The sequence below is a fragment of the Nannospalax galili genome, unplaced genomic scaffold (assembly GCF_000622305.1).
Source record: "Nannospalax galili isolate Female #2095 unplaced genomic scaffold, S.galili_v1.0 scaffold63, whole genome shotgun sequence".
NCBI lineage: Eukaryota > Metazoa > Chordata > Mammalia > Rodentia > Spalacidae > Nannospalax > Nannospalax galili.
Genome location: NW_008355272.1, coordinates 7,412,359 through 7,432,714, shown reverse-complemented (window position 1 = coordinate 7,432,714; position 20,356 = coordinate 7,412,359). Strand labels below are relative to the sequence as shown.

General features: G+C 37.0%; 1 long non-coding RNA gene across 1 annotated transcript; it reads left to right on the top strand.

The window, feature by feature from the left end:
• The first annotated feature begins 3,380 nt into the window (after positions 1-3,380).
• Positions 3,381-16,179, top strand: LOC115067568. Its single transcript, XR_003846959.1, has 3 exons — positions 3,381-3,396; positions 3,881-3,971; positions 16,137-16,179. It is a non-coding gene; the product is annotated as an uncharacterized LOC115067568 (long non-coding RNA).
• The last annotated feature ends 4,177 nt before the right edge of the window (positions 16,180-20,356 follow it).

The window sequence follows — 20,356 nt, the reverse complement described above, 5'->3', positions numbered from 1 at the left end:
ACTCACCAGCTTGATTTCTGTGTCTACACATGGGTCATGAACCATAGCACTGGCTAGACACCAAGCAAGGAAAAGCACAAAGGGTATTTATTTGTTCAACGTTTTTAACTTTTACTTGTTTGGTATAAATAAACAAATTAGTAAGATAGGTTGACATTTCATACGTGCTTAGTTTTGACTGATCCTTCATCCTGACTTTTCTACCCATCCCATCACCAGTTATAATTAGAAAGCTAGGATCCTCAGATAGGATATGGCATGTTACCTGTTTTTCTGATTCTGGAACACTTCACTCAATACAATAATTTTCAGATCAATCTATTTCCCTGTAAATTTTGTAATTTCACTTCTCTTTAAAGTTAAATAAATTGCAGTCTGTGTACGTACTACCTTTTCATGATCCGTTCATTTGCTGATGGATGCCTAGGCTGGTTTTATTTTCTTGGTATCGTGAATAGAGCAGCAGTAAATCTGGATTTGCAAATATACCTGTGGTAGGACATAGAGTCCTTTAGGTACATGCCCAGGAGTGGTAGGGCAGGGTCATATGAAAGTTATGTTTTGAGTATTTTTAGAAACCTCCATACTGATTTCCATAGTGGCAGCAGCATTTTACAATCACACCAGTATACTGTTTTGCAAATAACTTTGAATATTAAAATATCATTGAAATAATTTTGGAGTGCAAGGCTTAAGTAGTGAAAGGGTGTGATTTCTTTTCTTGTGGTGCTGTGGATTGAACCCAGGGCCTTGTGCATACTAAGCAAGCGCTATCTCGCTGTTGCATCCCCAGCCCAGGATGTAGTAACTATGAATGCTAGATAAGATTTCCAACATACAGGGAATCCAATTGGGTTTAAATTCCAACTAAACAATAAGTAAAATTTTAGTGTAAGTTTGTTTTAAATATTATAAAGATATAGTTATATTGGAAAGCTATTTATTACTGACCTGGAATTGAAATTTAACTAGGCAGCCTGCATTTTTATTTACTAAATATGGCAGCACCGTCTTCCAAAACTGTTTTCCTCTCGTGGATTCCAGGGATGGAAATTAGCCCATCGTATCATCCTGTAAGCACTTTGCCCCACTGAGCCATCTTGGCAGGACTGTGCTCTTCCAAGATGGTCCTGAGCATGTTGGAGGGTACTAGGCCTGAACCCCTCTCATGGCCAATCTTCATGGTGGCCTTTTGTGAGCACTGCACTGCAGCAGGAGGCTCTCTCTGCCATATTATACCCCTCTTCTCTTTATCTTTCACAAATATCAACCTCTCATAATCCTCAGGCTCACCAAAATTTTTGATTTCTGCCCTGTCCTCAGAACTGGAAGAGGTGGTGCCCTCTCTCTAGTAGACTCTCCTCCAGCATCCCCACTGTGCAGGGAGATTCTAAAGAGCTCACTTCTTCAGTGTCACAGAGTCCACCTCCAGAGGTGACCCTACCTCCTCTTCCAGCTGCTGAGGAAGAAAATTACCCCAATGTGAAATAAAAACCAACTTAAAAAACTCAACAAGTGCACTTACACACCTGCAGGCAATGTACTCATACATATAAAATAAAAATAATAAGTAAAAAAAAGTTAAAATAACCTCAACAATATTTGGAGAGAAACTATAAGAAGGAAGTGTCTTAGTCAGATGTCCTATATTGTGAGAAATTACCTGAGACAATCAACTTTAAAAAGAGGAAAGGTTTATTGTGGTTCCTGGTTTCAGAGGTTTCATTCCGTGTCACGATGTCCTGTTGGTTTTAATGTAGGACAGTTCAATTCATGGTATGATTACATGGAGGACGATTGTTTCTCATATTGGCTGGAAACAAAGAAAAAGGGAAAAGGACCAGTGTCCTGATACTACCCTCAAAGGCAAGCTGCCAGAGACTCAGCTAACTTTCATACATACCCATCCTTCACAGGATCTGCTACTTCTCATATCTTTATCAATGGGCCCATTTCCCCAGGCCCCCACATTTAGAATGCTTTGTGAATTTGTGTGTGATAAGCTTCTCTGGATTGTATGAGTTTTTAATATACATGCCTCTGAAGCTGCAGCCCTTAGCCTTTAAACCAACACCCTATACTTTCTGTATTGAATATGTTGACAAGTTGCCTTCCAGAGAGTTTGCATGCTGTTTTATAGGCTCACAGCAGTGAATGACAGGGAACATCTCTTCACATTCTAGCCAGCATGCTATTAAAATAGAAATAGTTCAGCAGTCTCCTTTTAGCTCAGTTACTAAATATTCCATTCATACAGGAGATTTTTTTTCCTTTCCTGAAATGCTTAATTTTGCTTAAAAATGAGTTAGTGATATATTTATATGCCAAGTGTATTTTTCCCCACAAAATAATTTCAAATCTGTCTTTCAGAATAGGACCAACTGCTTAATGCTTTCTGGTTTGAGAAAATATTTTATTTTGGGCCAAAAATTATGTCAAGTGCCTTCAAAATATTTGGTAATAATTATCCTTCTATTTGATAAGATAATCATGGGGGTGGCTATTAGCAAAGTACAGCTATATATCTGTGTATAAAAACATCATTGTGAAACCCATTATTTTGCATACCATATAAAAAGTGTTAAAAAGATAAGGACACTTAAAAAATAAATTGTGATTAGATTAATCATTTCATGAATGATAATCATGATTTTTGCACATGTGGCTCAGGTGTTTGTTGTGTTTTGTGTCACTCCATGTGGAAGAGCACACGTTTTACTATATTTCTTTCCTTCCTTTCTTTTCTTTCATTTTTTTGAGACAGGGTCTCCCTGTAGCCACAGCTAACCTAGAACTCGGTGTATAGACCAAGCTGACCTCAGTCTCAGAGACATCCATCAGCCTTTGCCTTTGCCTCTGGAGGGCTGAGAATAAAGGTATGTATGATCATGAGCAACTGGATTACTATATTTTCAAAAGTTTTTGTAACACTTCTTTTAATATTTCACTGTTATCTTTCTTTTTTTCTAGGATTGAAAAGTAGTATAAAATATAGTTTCAAGAAATGTCAAGAAAATGTAAGGATATCAAATAAAGAAATCCAATCATCATGTATAAAGGGACGTTGCAATTTAAAATGAATATGTCAAGTCATGGTTAACTTTTTATTGTATATACATTTGTATTTATGAAGCATAAAATGTATTTTGTGAATTAGCAAAATCATCACAGATGGTACTAGATTTAAGTGAGCAATTTGGCATTATTAATCCAAAGAAATAATATAAATATATAACAAAATGATCTTGTGTTCCTAGCTATTGCATATAATAACGTGTAAGAGATCATGTGAGCTGTCATTAACTGTATACTTATTTAATAATATGAAGTGTATTTATCTTAGGCTACAAGTCCTACATGAGCTCAAACCAGACAAAAGCCCAGCATAGAAGTGGGGTAAGAAACTCTAACTCTACTTGAAGAACTATTGGCAACTGATGGCTGCTGGGAGAGGGATAATTAATCTCACTTAAGGGTAAGATTCTTGATGGGTTGACCAGGCTCCAGCAAACACACTGAAGGGCATTTGGGGGACACAAATTTGACTTTATGAGCCTACATAAATTTATGATTTTGCAAATTCATAAAAATACTACGTATATGATATAACTAGACTTTGTTGATCACTTTGGCAATATTAATCCAGAGAAGTGATACAAATAATATAAGAATCACAGAGCCTTTGTCCTTATTGGCTCTGAACCCCAAAATCGTGACCCCACCTACAGAAGATGGCCGGAAGCTCTGCTCAGCCTCTCAGGGTCCCAGACACTCAGCTGACAGTTGCTCTGATTCCCAGCTGCCCAAGATCCAGAAATCGCCTCAAGGAAAAAAGGAATGTCAGAAGAGATCACTAACTTCTCTGTTTTTCCTTTTTGAGTATTAGCCTCATCGTGGCTGCCTAAATGGCTGTTAGAGTCTCAAAAATCTTTGTGTGATTCTTATACGTGAAGCATCACACACTTTCTTCAGTTGAGTATGCACTCTTTCTTCGTCATCTTTGATCTTTGTTTAAGCATATGGGTATCTTTTGTCTGGGTGCTGCTCATTAAAATTCTGTGTTTGAATTTCACTTCATAGTCAAAAATTAAAATACACCTGATTCTAACCGTATGGTTATGTTGTTTTAAATTTGACTTCAAAAATCTCTTCAAAACTATTGGTTTTAAAATTCAGTTCTCCAAATGAGTAATGTCAGCAAGAAGATCTTCTAATGTGAAGAAACTGATATTTAGAAACAATTGTCTAAATTATATTATACCTCATGATTAATTCAACTATTTTATGATGCTGAAAAATAAGTACATATAATCTTTGAGGTTTTGCAGCACATCTATGAACTTATCAGTTGCAGCTATATTGAAGTATTTTTAATGTAAATATCTACTTTTTTGCAGAGTTTAGGCTCTGAGGACATTATTTTAATTACAATTTGCTGAGTAAATATATTCTCAACCAACCTGAGTTTCTGCAATGCCTATCAAATTACATCCTCACTTAATTATCACCCTTTTGACTTATAAGATTTTTAACTTTTGAGAGCTCAGAAAAGAATGGCATTAAATATGAACACAATTAAATCAGCCTAATGAATATTTTTATGGATGTAATTTAAAAAGAAATGTGAATTTCAAATGCAAAGTAAAAAAAAACATGAAACAGGACTCCCCTTGGTTTTCTAAAGGAATGCACTTGCTATTTCCTACAGTGTAGCTTAGTCATTAGAGATGGTGGTGATTTGGGATTGTGTCACTAAACCTGACTAGCAGGAACAGTGACTAGCAGATAATTTAGACTTTGAAATTAAAGTGTTTTAGCTATTGGCAGATGTCAAGGCAGCCTGAGACTTAATGAATACTAAGCTGCATACCTGCCATCCTTATCTGTCTCCTGCACAGTTGACAAAACAAGCCAGTCTTGATGTCAAAACAGATGGGGAAGGAAGAAAGAAGAAACTTGAGCAGAGTTAAGTCTTGCTTTTTCATTTTAAGTTTTTTTCTTAACTCTCAGTCATTTCCTGAACATACTCTAGGCATACCAAAATAAAGTATTTATTAATCCACAGAAGATTACTCAGAAAGCATCCTGTGCTACTACTTGATCAGTTCGGTAGATAAAATCTATTGACCCACTTCTTTTCTTCCTATGTGGACCCGGGCTCTTCATCATCCCTGTTTGAGGACCAGATCTGAGATGGGACTTAACAGTCTCTTACTAAGGCTCACTTGATCGGACTCTTCAGCTTTTCTTCTCCTTTTTCACTTGGCACACAGCATACCTCGGGCTCCTCCTTCACTGGCCTGTTCTCCAACACTCTAAGTGACTGGATTCTAGGAGCAGCTTCAGAGGCTCTTTGTACCCAGTCCAGTTTCCTTATAAATGCTAGACTCACATATTTAATTGTGCAATGGTTATTTTCTACATACTTCAATTCTTTCTTTCATTTTCTTTCTGCTTTCATCTGTCTCATCAAGGTGGAAATTTTAGTCTTCTACCCATGCTTACCTCTTAAGTGTGTTTTCTACTTCTGACCTTTACTTCCTTTTATTTATTTATTTATTTATTTATTTATTTATTTATTAATTTATTTATTTGGGTTTTTTGTTTTGTTTTGTTTTGTTTTTGAGACAGGGTCTCCCAGTAGCCCCAGCTGGCCTGGAACTCACTGTGTAGACCAGGCTGGTCTCGAACTCACAGGGATCCGCCTGCCTCTGCCTCCTGAGTGCTAGGATTAAAGGCATGTGCCATCACACCCGGCCTGACCTTTATCTCTTTTAATCTTTCTTGCATAAATAAACTTAGGTGAATTGCTTTAAACATACATCTATGTCTCTACCTATTCTATTATACTCCAGAGAATAGAGTTCAAGTTCCTTCACATGATGTCTGAGACCTTTCTACACTTTAAACCATCTGTACCTCTTTGGTTGTCTCTCTCTAATTTGTGCTATTTTCTTTCATTCAACATGCTTTCTGAATGCTTCTTATGTGATACTGGGAAGAAAGGCTAGCATTATTCCCTCTATAAGAAGCTTAGATTCTGTTGCTTGAATCAGACATTAAATAGAAGCATAAATCTCAATCAGGACAAATAAAATACAAAAATCTATTGTGTAAAGAAGCTTGACCTTGTCTGAGGAGTTGGGATGGTTTAGCTGAACAAATGCAACCTAACTTACATCTAAAGGATAAACAAAGACAAAGGAGAAGTTGTGGGAGGTGTTAGTTAGCTTTTCTTGTTCCTGTGACAAAACAGCTGACAGAAATAGCTTAAAGGAGAGATTCATTTTGGCTCACAGTTTAGAGGGTCTAGTCCGTTGTGGTAGGGAAGACAGAGTAGCTAAGACAACTCCATCCATGGTAGTGGGAACTTGCTGTGTGGATTGTTCTTATCTTGGCGTATGAGGAAGCAGAGCTATTAGACCAGAAAGAGATCCAGGATATAACTCTCAAAGCCTTCTCTTGGTGGCCTATGTCCACAAGGTAGCCCTATGTCTCAAAGATTCAATAACTTCCCCAAACAACACCATCATTTGAGGACTTAATGTTCTAAACACATGAGTCTGTGAAGGACATTCAAATCACCAGGGGAGGCATTCAAATCTTTGGCACATTTGCCAAGACTCTGCTATGGGAGTAACGTGTTTAAAGAACTGAAAGGAAGCTCTTATGCTGGTCTAGAGAGACAGGAGATATGAAGATGGCTAAATGGCATAAAACGGTAAGGAAAGATCAGTTTGTGCTTTGACTAGATTGTCATGGACTTGGTTGAGAATCTGTTGTTCTACTTTGAGAGTAAGAAGCTGTAAAAAATTCTTTAAAACTGAGCATGGTAGAATTGAATTTAGAAAAGAACCCCCCTGGCAATGGTATTGAGCACAAACAATGAACGGACATATACTCTACACACCACTAACTGAAATAAAAATCTTGTAGAGCCCCTCTTGAGGATTTGATAATGTGACCTAGAACCTGCATTTCTAGGAACATAAGCAAAAGAATGAAACCACATGCCTGCAAAATAAATGTGTGCATCAATGCTCATAATACATTATTCTTAATAAGTAATCATAGAAGCAACCCAAATGTCTACCAACTGGCAAATGGATAAATAATATGATGAACCCACATTCTGCAATGGAAAATGAGAACTTAGGCATGCTCCAATTTGAGGCTCAGAAACACAATGCCAAGCCCAGGAAACCACATTCCAGGTTCTATTTATTGTGTGAGTTCATCTATATAAAGATATCAGGGGAGCAAATCTACGGAGTCTGAATCAGTGTTGGTGAAGTAGAGGAAGAGGAAGATGGAAAGTTCCAGAGAGCAGACACCAAAAGTCTTTTGAAACTGATGGACCTGTTCTAAAATTAGATTGCAATAATGGTCACATAATACATGATATTTAATCATAATAACTGGATTATTTACTCAGAATAAATGAGTTTTATGATATACAACTTATCACTTAACAAAGTGAATGACTAGATGAACAAATGTAGAAATGGATAGTGGATGTGCAAAAACTCTGTAGGAGACCACAGTGAAAGGTGATGTCTGGTACAAGAGACTAGGTTGGAACAGGACTGAGGAATGTTTGGAAGTTAGGATGAGCAGGAGTTGGGAACATGGACACATGGCTAGACTCTCTCCTTTAGAAATGTAACACTGAGGGGCTAGAGAGATGGCTCAGCAGTTAAGAGCACCAGCTGCTCTTGCAGAGGACCCGGGTTCGATTCCCAGCACCCACATGGTGCTCCAGTTCCAGGGGATCCAACACCCTCATCTGAGTCTATGGATACTGTACGACATGGGTGCGCTTACACACATGCAAGCAATACACTTATATTTTTTTACTTAAAAAAAAAATACTTAAAAGTAACACTGAGTCCTGTAATACTACATGCTCCTCATCTTTCTCTGTGTAATCCTGACTTCCTTGGGAGTGGCTCTGTATCATTGCCTACACATGATCACCCTTTGCCTCTCCAATCAGATGTCATTCCCCTCTCAGAGCCCTGCTGGAGTCGCCACACTCCTTTGTGCCCTCACAACACTCCCTGCATGTTCTGTGTTAACTGTGTCTTGCATTTTTACATATCTGTCACTGTTGTGGAGCACTTTTTAATTAGGTCTTTAACTCTATCACAATATTCCTGTCAAGCATGGCCAACTGACCTCGGCACTTTCTCCTACTGAGTCTGGAGACCTCTGAAAACAATGCCACCAGTAGCTCTTCTTTGAACTGAATGGCATTTTTACATATATAAAGCCTATTTGCCACCTTTGTCCCTGTCTGTGACATCACGGTGAAACACAGTATCTGCCAATGGTCTCCTGTATCAGGTACTCAGGTACTCTGAAGGGATACAATAAATGGTAAAAACCTTTATGGGAAAGTATGTTCAGATTCATCTAAGGGTGATATATAAAACAATTTATTCCTTTCTACAGTCCCTCTTTCATTACAGTGGCTGATGCTTTTCATCCTCTTCAGCGAGAAATTTGCTGAATATCACTGTAATTTCTTTCCATTCTGCTTTTCGTCTAAGTCCTTGTCTTGTTAAATGTAAGCAAAGACTATAGTCTTTTATTCTAAGTCACCCAACTACAGTCCATAATGGGACTTGGACTTTATACAATAGTCTTTACATTTTAGATATTATAGCTTTGAGAGATAAAGCTTTCTAAGTCAGGCATCAAGGTAATGATTTAGTTATTTATTCCTTTGAACCAGCTACTTTGGTGACTCACTTTTCTTCCTAACCCATGCTATTATGCACTAATCCATACATTACTTCGCTTCAATACAGATGACACAGACTGTTGACTTAGGGTGATTTTGCAATATGCACATTAACAAAGACTTTGTGAAGAGGAAGAATACCAGTTTTTCAACCACCTTTAAAAAACAGCTGAGTGAGAGACTAGCTTAGCAGGGTGTTAAATATCCATTTAAAATGGCAAGGAGACAGACTTCAAGGTTTTAATTTCAGTTTAGATAAGTACTTCAAATTCAGGGCTCAGCTAGCTGTATTTTTGAGTTTCTGTTTGAGAAAATCTGGCCTGAACACAAAACAATGTTGGCCTACATGAAGACAAAGCAGGCATTTCCCTAGTAGCTTATGGGATAATATGATGATGAATGCACGCTAAAATTTTTCTAAATGTTAAAGTATGTGGGGTAATCCAGATTTCACCTATTTGACTCTGAATTTCCCAGTGGCTACAGGTCTCAGAGCACATATTCATTTTTGAAAGAGAAAATACTGTCTGTTTACTTTATGGTTGAATGTGAAATGCTGTACCTCCCCACGCCATCAGGCTCATACACTGAAATTCCCTACCTCCCCACCATAGACTCACACAGCTCCCCAGCTGGTAGTCAGGACACTAGGCGGTGGGGCCTAACTGCAGGATTCAGTTAGTCATTGGTAGTGTGCTCAAAAGCTTCATCTGGTTCTGGGCTCATTCTTTCTCCATTCTTTCTCTGCTTCCTGGATATGATACTGAGGGCTGTTCTGGCAGTTTCCTCACCTTGACAGACTGTAACATATAAAGCCATGGGCGAGAGCATATCTTTCCTCTGTTAAGTTGTTTTTGTGAGATATTTTGTCATAGCAATGAAAAGTTTGACTAACATAAAATTGGTAGTAGAAAAGTGGGTTTATTGTTGCAACTGAATCTGAGCACTTTGTTCTTAAACCTTTGGCACTGATTAGCTGGAGAAATTCAGATTTGAAAAGCAGGCTGTGAAAACTAGAGTGCTGTAGGTACCATTTGTGAGCTAATAAGATGTGAGAAGACAAGGATGGCGATGGGAATGTGGGCAGTAATGACTGTGGTCATGATGTTTCTGGTAGGAATAAGGACTCTATTGGGAACAAAGCTAGAGACCATATGTGTTGTATTCTGAGAAGGAAGTTGTTTATATGTTTCTGTCCTGAAACTTTTCATGAGGATGAATTTAAAGGAAATAGACTAATGTGGTAGAGGAAATTTCAAGAGAGCCCAGCATTCAGGCTGTGACATAGTTATTTATAGCAGCTTTGAACCCGGGTAACCTTGATAACTGGGAGCAAAGAGCAGAGGGAAAAATCTGAAACATAAGAAAGTTTGGCTAGAAACAGAGCGTCCTTAAAACTGTGGTCAAGGAGGGCATGGCTGTTGGAGAGATTAGGGCAATTATAATGAAGCCAAGAACTTTACATCAGAGCAATGAGGAAGATGCATTAAGAGTACCTCGGGAACTGGCTGACTTCTATCCACCTCAAGTTCAAGAGTATCAAGGTTTTAACTCATTTGAGACAATGCTTTGAGAAAAGAGCTTTAAGGTTCCTTACTTACTCATGGCCAGGGAGGGAAGCGTTTCTCTGGGTTCAGTCATCTGCATTCTTGAAGGCTACTACAGCCATGGTCTAAGGGGACCTGGTTAATGCTTGAACTTGAGACAGACTGAGGCCTCATTCATACAAGGCTGTTTTTGTATGTATACAGAATGCAGGAATTATGGTGTTATAGAGATTTCCACCAGGATTTCAAAGGAAAATCTTAGAGGCCTGACAGTACGTGACAGGGTCAGAATTCTTACAAGTAGCTCTTGAGAGGGTAAAACATTAAGCTATGCAATGAAGCCTAAACTGAAATAGAGACACCAGATTATCAGAGATGGCAAGAATGTAGCAAGATTGCCAAACACAGTGGAGCTCACATCACAGTACCACATGCTCCAGACTGTGAAATTATGAGCCAGAATATACCTTTCCTTCTTCAAGTAGTTACAAGAAATACTTTGTTGCAGTGATGAAAATGTTTGAAGTTCTCATTCCACCTCCACTGAGAAATTTTAGCTAATGTAGTTCTGCTCTTAGTGGCAAGATCACATTTTCTTTTGGTTTTCATGAACTCTCACATTGTAGTTTGTATGCATCTGGTTCTTCTACAATCCTAGAAGGTCTTTGAAAATGGAGAAATGCTATTTGTTTTATGTTTCTGTAGCATTTCTTCATTTTAGGTGCTCAAATAATGTTGCTAAAAATCTGTTATGTGAAAAACATATTCACACACTCACCTTAGAATCATCGCTATGATTTGTCAGAAATTTTACCACTGTTGAAATGTCTGTTTCTTTAGGTTTCTCCAAAATATGAACTTGTTTTTCTTATATATGCTGAGTGAATACTATGAGACTATAACAGATGGCACATTACCTGGATTTATATTCATGTGGAAATGGCTCTGCCCAGGATACATAGGCCACTAAGTAGAAAAGTGCAGATTCAAAACTGGGCCCTGTACTTGAAAATGCAAAAGTTCTTTGTGTTTTTCTTTTTTCTTTTAACTTTTTGGAAGAGGCCTATTTTCTTGCATCACATTTCAAGAAGAAGGAACAATTTTGGTTCAGTTGGGTATGGGATTTTGTGCATCATATTTTGCCAAGAAAACCTAAGTCTTCTGAGTGGGCACCTCAAATATCCAGTGTTTCTTCTTATCTTTGCTGCTGTTTATTTCCTAAATTTAGCAAAAAGAACCTCCATTCTCTCCACCTTAAAACCCCTCCAGCCTCACTTCTTTAGTCCTTTGGCTATGGTCCTCCTGGCTCCAGTTCTCACCCAACTGCGGTAATCCCTGGCCTCCTCACACCCAACCACTTTTCTCTTGCGTGCCCACAGACAACTTTCTAAGGGAAGTTAGGGTGTTCTTTCAAGAAAGTAAATAAAATCATGTGGCTCATGTCCCGAACCCCAATAACTTACCATTCCACTCATTAAAAAGGCAAAGTCTTTCCCATCTATCTACACAACAGGCAACTGCTAGGTTATCCTCCACCACTCTGCCTACCCTGCTTTTTGACCTCTACCTCTAGACTTACCTTTGCCTGAGGATCTTTGCACTTGACTATTGCAAGTGACTGGAACTTCTCTAGAACATCTGAAGAACTTGCTTCCTTTGGGGTTCTTGATTAAATCTTCTCTCTTCAGTGAGACCTCTTCTGACTAACGGTTTAAATTGTTATGCAGTTCTGGTTTATTTTTCTTCATAGCACTTGTTTACTACTTGAGTAGATAGCAGCTAATGTATTGCAGAATTCATTTATGTGTTGCAGTCTGTCTTCACCCAGTGGAAAGTGAGTCCCTGAAGGTAGGAATCCATGCCCCTTACTTTCTCAGCAGCCTCTCTAGCTCCTCTCTAATTGATTTACACAAAATTCGAGAAATATTGTGGAAGAAGAAATTCCTATATACATCCATACACAGTAAGCTGTTGCCTGTGTCCTTCAAAGTAGTTGAAGAAATTTTGAATTTGTGATTGTTTTAACTACAGCTTCATGTAAGAAGGCAACACTGATGATTTCCTGTGGCAAATTGGCTTATCATCTTTCTGGTATTTGAGTAGCTCATATTTTCATGCAAGTTGTCCACCAGCCTCTTTGCAAGAGTTTATAGTTTCCCTCTCTCCAAAGTAGTTTTCAATCTTCAGAATTTACAGACATGCGCTGAAACAGAGTCTAGGTTTGTCTTAAACTCTAATTATGGCTTTTCCAGAGTCATTCTCAGTTAGTGACAAACTTGATTTTATCATTGACCGTATGGTAAGGAAGAAACTTAATTCTGTTTCCCTTTGCAACTCTTAAAAAGTGAAAGTAAAAGATGTTTCTATTTTTCACTAAGCATTTTACTGTAATATTTCAAGTGCTGGATGAGTTCCTTGTGAACTTCATGAAAAATTCTTTAAACTTAGACTGCATATTTGATTCCAAACAATGTATTTTAGAAGCATAAAAGTGAAACGATTTAGAAAGATATATTAAAATGATTCATGAGATTATTGTGCCAAATACTAAGGACTGACAAAGTGTAAGTCCTAGATAGTTACTTTTCTAAGCCAAGCTTTTGTGGAGATGATTAAGGATTAGGCTTTTTGATTATTTTTAAACTCATATATTCAGTTGTGCTTTATATTCATTTTGTAATCTGTATTATGTGTACATAAAGCATAAAAATACAATATTTCGAAGATCTTGGACATTAGGAGGAACTAACCACTTTCATTATTGCTTGTTCTTTTCACTAGACATGAAATTCTAAATTTTACTGCATCATACTTTGTAGGAAGCCAAGGCAGTAGCTTTGGGATTGTTCCCCTGTGACTGAAACAAAAACTGAGTGTGGGCACAGCTGTAGTTTCCATCTGGAATATTCCCCAAAGGCTTGCATTAAAAGCCTATTCCTCGGCCTGGTTCTGTAGGGTATTCGTGGGGCCTTTACCAGGTTAGGTATACTAGGAAGAAGTGAGATCATTGGGGTCATGCCTTGAAGCGAATATTGGAGCCCTGGCACTTTCCCCTTTCTGTTTGCTTTCTTGGGTGCCATGAAGTATATGGACCTCCTCCACTGCATATTTCATTGTGAGGTACTGGGCATCACAGTCCAAAGCAGCAAGGCCAAGTGGTCACAGACTGTAGCATCTGATACCATTTCTCAAAATAAACCTTTCTTCCTTATAAATAGTTTACCTCAGGTATTTTGTAGCAGTGACAGTTTCAAAATATCCAAAGGATATTACAAGACAATTTTTGTTTGATAATTATTGCTTGTATTTTTGGTCTCCAAATCTCAAACAAAGAGGCTGAAAGGCCTCGCAGAGTGTTGAAATTGAGAAAAAATTGAAATATGAGCCAAGGAAGACAGAAGGGAGGTCTATAAAAATGTGCTTGTTCAGGCCTGCTACTATTTCCTGGAGTCAATCTTGGTTTAAAACATAATAAGCAGACCCCAGCTTGTCATACCTCGTTTTTCCCAGGGGTATGAAACTGTAATGAAAGCATTTTAACTCAGTGGTAACTGGATTAGAGTAATGCAAGAACCTGCCACCTCGGGACCTCCTGCTTGTGCCTCAGACTGAATTAATGTGCATGGAAATTGTTTTAAACTGATGGCTGTGCAAGATCACAAGTTATAGTAATGTTGACAGTCTCGGCTTGGAACTTGCCAAAAGAGAAAAAACATGGAAGCGGATTGAAAACAGCTCATTCGCTGACACAAAAGCAGCTTGCAGAGGGTTAGATGTACAACCTTTGCAGGTCAGTGGTGACAATATTTGCAAATTGTCACCAGCATCTCTCCTGCAAATTGAAGCTACTTCACAGGAATACTCACTGCAAATCTCAGACAACCTGATTTCTTTTCCAGCCCCCAGTACTCATAAGAAGCCATATGAAGAAGTTTCTGAGTTTGAAGTGTGTAAAAGGATACTAAATCTTCCATCTCCAGGAGGCTGAATAGGAAATGGAAAGATATAGTTGTCACATTCTGTCAGAGCCCAGTGTCTTGGAGATAATCAAATCTGTTGGCTGCCTTCAAGAAGAGTAGCTGGTGTTTGGGTACAAATTCCGCCTTTGTTATTTCACGGGTTTATTGTACTCTATCATGCAGGCAAAACATCTGTTGGTGAAGACAAGGGAGGAGGCCATCCCATCTTTCCAAAGGGCATTCACAAAGGACTTTTACTGGACTTACTCCCATAGAAAATTGGCAGCTTGTCATTTTCCAACATCTCAAGTTCAGGGAAGTACCAAAAGGTCCCTGTCTAAAGAAGGAGAAAGTGCATTTTTTTGCACCGTGGAAGCGCACTTCAGTGTTACAGTTAGCAAAACGCACATAGAGGGAAGGTTCAAGAAGGCCCGAATCCTACTGTCCAAATCTCAGCATTCATTAGAATTCCAGAAGTCCAGTGCTGCTACCTGTAAAGTCAAGTTATTCCTTCAAAGAGATTCATCTCTTCATAGAACCTGGTTTCCGTGGAACCAGCAAAATAACTCAAATCATAAAATTGTCCAACAACTTACTCAGCAAGGCACATACTGTCTCTTTCTTCGAGTGGGAAAATCTGTAGGGTCTCTGACTTATAGATCTTGCCAGTGAAGTTGAGGGATTAGGTGTGTTTCACATGTGGCATGTGGTCACTTGATCCTAAGTTGAAGGTCTTGATTGCTTACACCTTATCTCTGTAGGACCCTGTATCTAGAAGAGGGCCTGGTGCATCCTGAAAATCTTGCTCCATCACAACTGATAGAACTGGATTTTCCTAGCTCAGTGACCAGCATGAAGAAATCCATTTTCTGTAATTCTTTGAAAACAAATATCTGTCCTTTACAGAGTCTTCCTTCATTTCTCTATGAGCTTGTGTCTCATTTTCCTAGCACAAGACTTTGAGAATTCTTTTTATCTTTTATCACAACCTTAGACAGTTCAGATTCCTAAATAGTTTTCTTAATCCATCAAGGTAAATTGGTTTTGAATTTTCATTAATTTTTTCATTGGAATTAAAATAAGCAAAGAGTTTGATATCAAATTGGGAAGGCATACCAAAACCAGCCGTAGTTTTTGCTTCATTTTAAAATGAGGAAGGGAAAGGTTGTATGTGTGGAGGGGAGACAGATTAGAACAAAATATTGTGACATATATGTATAAAAATGTCATAAATGAAAGCCATCTCTCTGTATGCTAACTTTAAAAATAGTAAAAATAATAAAGATCATGCCTTAATCTTGACTGACAGGAACCTTAGGGATACATAATTTAGATTCTCTTTTGCCGTTTGGTGGATGTGCGTTATGCAGTTTTCTTCCCTTTTATGCCTTTACAAATCTGTCTCTTGTTATATAAAGAAATCAGAGTCTATGCCACGAGGCACTGTGTACAGCTCTGTGGGAGACACATGGAACTAACCCCAAAGCCCCTACCTACACCAACTTTTTCAAACTCAGTTAATGGATGTAGGCAGCTGGTATATTTAGTAGCTAAGGAACAGCTTTTGGTTCCCTTGCTGTTCCCCACACCCACTCTCTCAGCGAAAGCTAAAACTTTATTATAAAACCATAGATAAGTATATCAACTGCTAGTAGGTTGCTGCGGCAGAATACAAGGAAATGAGAGATAAGGGAATTTGGTCAAATACAAAAAGTACTGTGGAATTTAAACCAAATGACAGCAGATAAGGCTTTCTCTGAGTTTCTATTAAAAATGTAATAAATAAGAAATCCAAAAACTTTTTCCCAAGCCTAGCAGTTTTGTTCCTATATTGTGCATCATGAATGCCTAATATTTTCATCAATACATGGTTTCTATTCACAGTTGCGAAAATATTCTCAGCTGGAGTCACATTAAAGATATGACAGCCTCAGACAGATGTCCTCTGACTCTTCTGGTAAAGGCCATTATTTGAATAAATAGACTTTATTTATACCTTTAAGGATGTGGCCCCTTAAGCTTGCATGAAAACCTGATAGCAGAAAGCAGAGCTTCTCAATAAACTTACCAGGAACCAAAACACAGATCAGAAAAAAGACAAAACCAGAAAAAAAATAATGATAATAATAATAATAGTGGGCTATTTGCTTACTATGTTCCATAGAAAAAATTCATAAAGCTGACTCCAATGTACTGTTCATAATGACTTTTACAGATATTTCATGATTCACTATGGAATTTAAATTGACCTAAATCAGTGAGGTCTTAATAAAGCAGACTCAACCACCTCAAATATATTTTCAAAGATTCATGTATCTCAGTATTCTTAGCCTCTTTAACCTTGGAGAGGAGGACAGGCTGAAATCTGGACAAAGAGACACTCCAGTGGGATGTCAGGGCCTCTGGAGCCTCTAGTCAGAGTGTGATCTGCGGCCTTAGGTGAAGTGGTCCATGGTGTCTGCTCCATCTCTAGAGGGTAATAGCCCTAGGCCATAAAACGTCTCTCTGTATAATATGGCACATCTGTCAGCCTCAGCATCCCTCATGTTCAGCCTATATCTGTCCTGAGATGGTTCATGGGTAAAAAATATCACTCTATTTGGATTGTAGATATTCAAGTAATTTTTTTCATTCTATCACTTGTTCATATGTGATGTGTGTAAATGTGTTTTCATCTAATTGAATTTATGTCATATTTATTTGTAATTACTTTGGAAAATCATTTCTATGTGTCTTAGTAGACTTTGGTTCCTGATCAACTTTCAGGAATGCTTATGTATATGGCTATAAATTCCTTCTGGTCGAAATGAATTTCCGGACACACTTTCCTAATAGTTCTTAGTATCAAATCATGACTGAACAGAACTATCATCAAGACCAAAGTGCATTAGGAACAGGTTCTGTGGATAACTGCAATATTTACAGTGTCCTAAACCAACATCATTTTTAAATAGCTCAAGCTTTTAATATCCTGTTATTGTATATTATCAAATCTTAGATATTCTAGGTGTAGAAGGATATTGATATTCAGAAGGGATTGTGGAATCCAAGCTTACATGGAGCATGGAAGACAATCAGATATCCTTAAATTAACTATATGATGCTTGGAGAATTATCACAAGTCTCTCATCATTTTGAAAAAAGAAAACTTGCCAAGTTTTCAATGATCTAATTCTTTTTTTTTTACTGAAAAAAATTTAGATTTGATATTGATGGAACATTTCATTTCTATTATAAACAAGATTCTTGTGAATCTTTGCAGTTTCTGTCCTGTAACACAGATTAAGACATAACAGTGAGGCTGTATAGAGGTGGAACACCGTAACCTCCTGTTTTCTCTGTTAATGTGAAAAACTGGCTTCAGCTTTAGATCTGAGGGTACATAAATTTCTCTTTAACTTCTGCAAAAATATCTGATTAATAATGACCAGACTCAAATTAATTAGCTTATGTAAGATGTTGAGTGGAGTATCTGGCACATACATTCTGATGATCACATTTATCATCCATTGTTGTTTTTATTTATATTTCTAGGTTAAAATACAATAATTAGAGTCATTTTATTTCTCAGAGTTTCTGAGCAAAACAGATGCAGAGAATCTGGAACAATTTTCAGAATATGGGCATATGTCCTAACTCATTATACTTAATTATTGAACTTGGCAATTGATGCTTAAACTTAAAAATTGTTTGTGTAATTTCTATTTTCATAACTTTATACCATAGGAGAAATAATTTTAATCAAAGAAGGTCCTATCACTTGAGAATTAGTTGAAGAATAATTTCATTGAGTGTATTGATTAATGAAGCTCTGCTGGAACTTGATGGCATCTTGAATTTCACTTACAAGTATAAACCTCATTTGTGGGTGAGTTTATATGGGTGCATATGGGTGTAATTATCTGTCCAGCTTCATGTGTGTATATCTTGAATGCCCTGTGGCCAACCTGGGGCTTTCCTTTGTGTTTCACAAATTATTCTTCTTACTATGAAATTCTCTTTGCAAGAAAAAATGTAGATAATATTTTCTTTCAGTTTTTGGTTATTGATGCTAAGCTCTCTAGAAGCCTCTTAGTACCTGCACACATATGTGTATATAAAATATTACACAGTGATCCATGTAATCTTGTTTTGTGGTTATTTAAATAACACTTTAAAAGCTAGTTTGAGTTGTGCCTGATGATACAAAAATGAGATTTTGTACTTCTTCAAAATGGAAGTTTGTCAGTATTTTATAATTTTAGCATAATGTTAATTCCTCAGGATACACAATGCTATCTCTGAAAATAATGATGTAATCATTTGCTTAATTAGATAAAAATAGTATGAATGAACACTATTTTAGTTTTCAGATTTTATTACAGTGGCATCAATACTAAAATAGTTTAAAATCTGCCAAGTAATAAAAATCATATATTGGGAACATATAGGTAAGAATGTGGTTAGATTTAAACTTAATTAACAAATAAAATTTAATTTAATTTTTCCAATAGTACATCTCTGATTTCATGTACCAATTATATCTAAAATCTTGGTCAAAATCTTATTAAATATAATAAGCCACTTTTAGTAATAGGTCATTTATGATAGCTTTAAAACAATTAGTTACCTAAAGCAAATCCATTAATGAAAACTTTGTTTGCTTTTGTATTATTAAATTGTCTTAATTTTGAAGTTGAAATGTCAGCATTCATTAAGCACTTGAACTATTATAAAATTGTTAATATTTCACAGAACAGTCATGCCTTGAATTAGTTATTGCTAATCACTGTTTTTTTAAACCTAAATAGGTTCCATATGTAACTAAATCATCATTTACTTAACAAATAAATTCCAAGTTTCAATATAAAGAAATGTAGATGCATTGTATGTTTCACTAGAATTCTTTACAGTAAAAATTTACAATAGGCTATTTTACTGCTGTCATTTCAGCAGAACCAAACACACACACACACACACACACACACACACACACACGTTCACTTCATCAGGCCATTACATTGTCAATGTGTGTGTGTGTGTCTTTGTGTATGTCACACCCTCTAAATTCAGGTTGCTTCAAGCTGTGCCATACAATTCCAACCTCAATTAAACTTTCCAAGGTCAGCTGTGCTGTACCAGGTCAGACATAAATAAGGCAGAGGATGGTCCTAAGGTACTGAAAGCCATGTTTATCCTTTATCCACAGTTCATGGCCATCAGATGAAACCTAACAGAGAAGAAAGGCAGAAGAAAAAAGAACTCACCAAAGGTGCTTTCTAAGTGTAACCTTTGTTTAAAAATAAAATCACTGTATGCATAATTCAAGACACAGTGAATTAGCACAATGTATGTTTTTTGTGTGTATTGTTTCCTCTTCAAGAATAAGGTTCTAACCAGAACAGCGGAGAATATGTTGGAATAATTTCTAGAAATTAAGAGACCCATTTTATAATTTTCTTTTTATCATTGATAAGTAAGGTAAATTGAGATGCATATATTACCACTTTTGGGTTCCTTTTCTTTTTTCTTTTTCTTTTATTTTATGTGTACGATTATTTTGCCTTCATGTATGTGAGTGCACCTGTGTCATGCAATGCCATGGAGGTCAGAAGAGGGCTTCGGATTCCTCTGGAACTGGAGTTAAGGACAGTTTGTAGCCACCATGTGGGTGCTAGGAATCAAACCTGGGTCCTCTGTAAGAGCAGTCAGTGCTCTTAAGCGCTGAAGAATCTCTCCAGCCCCAGGTTCCTTTTCTTTTCTTTCTTTTTTTTTTAATAATTATTTTTTAAAATTTTTTAATAACTACATGATTAGAAGAAGCATTTCATTACAGCTTTAACATATTTAGTAACACACTCCAGAGTAAGAGTACAGTACTCTTTCACAAGTAGCTGTAAGTCTCTAAGTTCACAGTTGAATTAATACAGTTTTACAATATTGAACTCAGTATAAGCCCTGTAAGACATAAAATTGAATGAGTTTTTAACCTTTAAAAAAGATCTCCATTTCATTTTAGAATATATTGTCCCTTGCAGAAAGACTCGTTGTTTTTGCTACTAGCACTGAGATGTTGATGCATGCATCTCTAATCTGTATGTATCTATTAGTTACTAGTCATAATC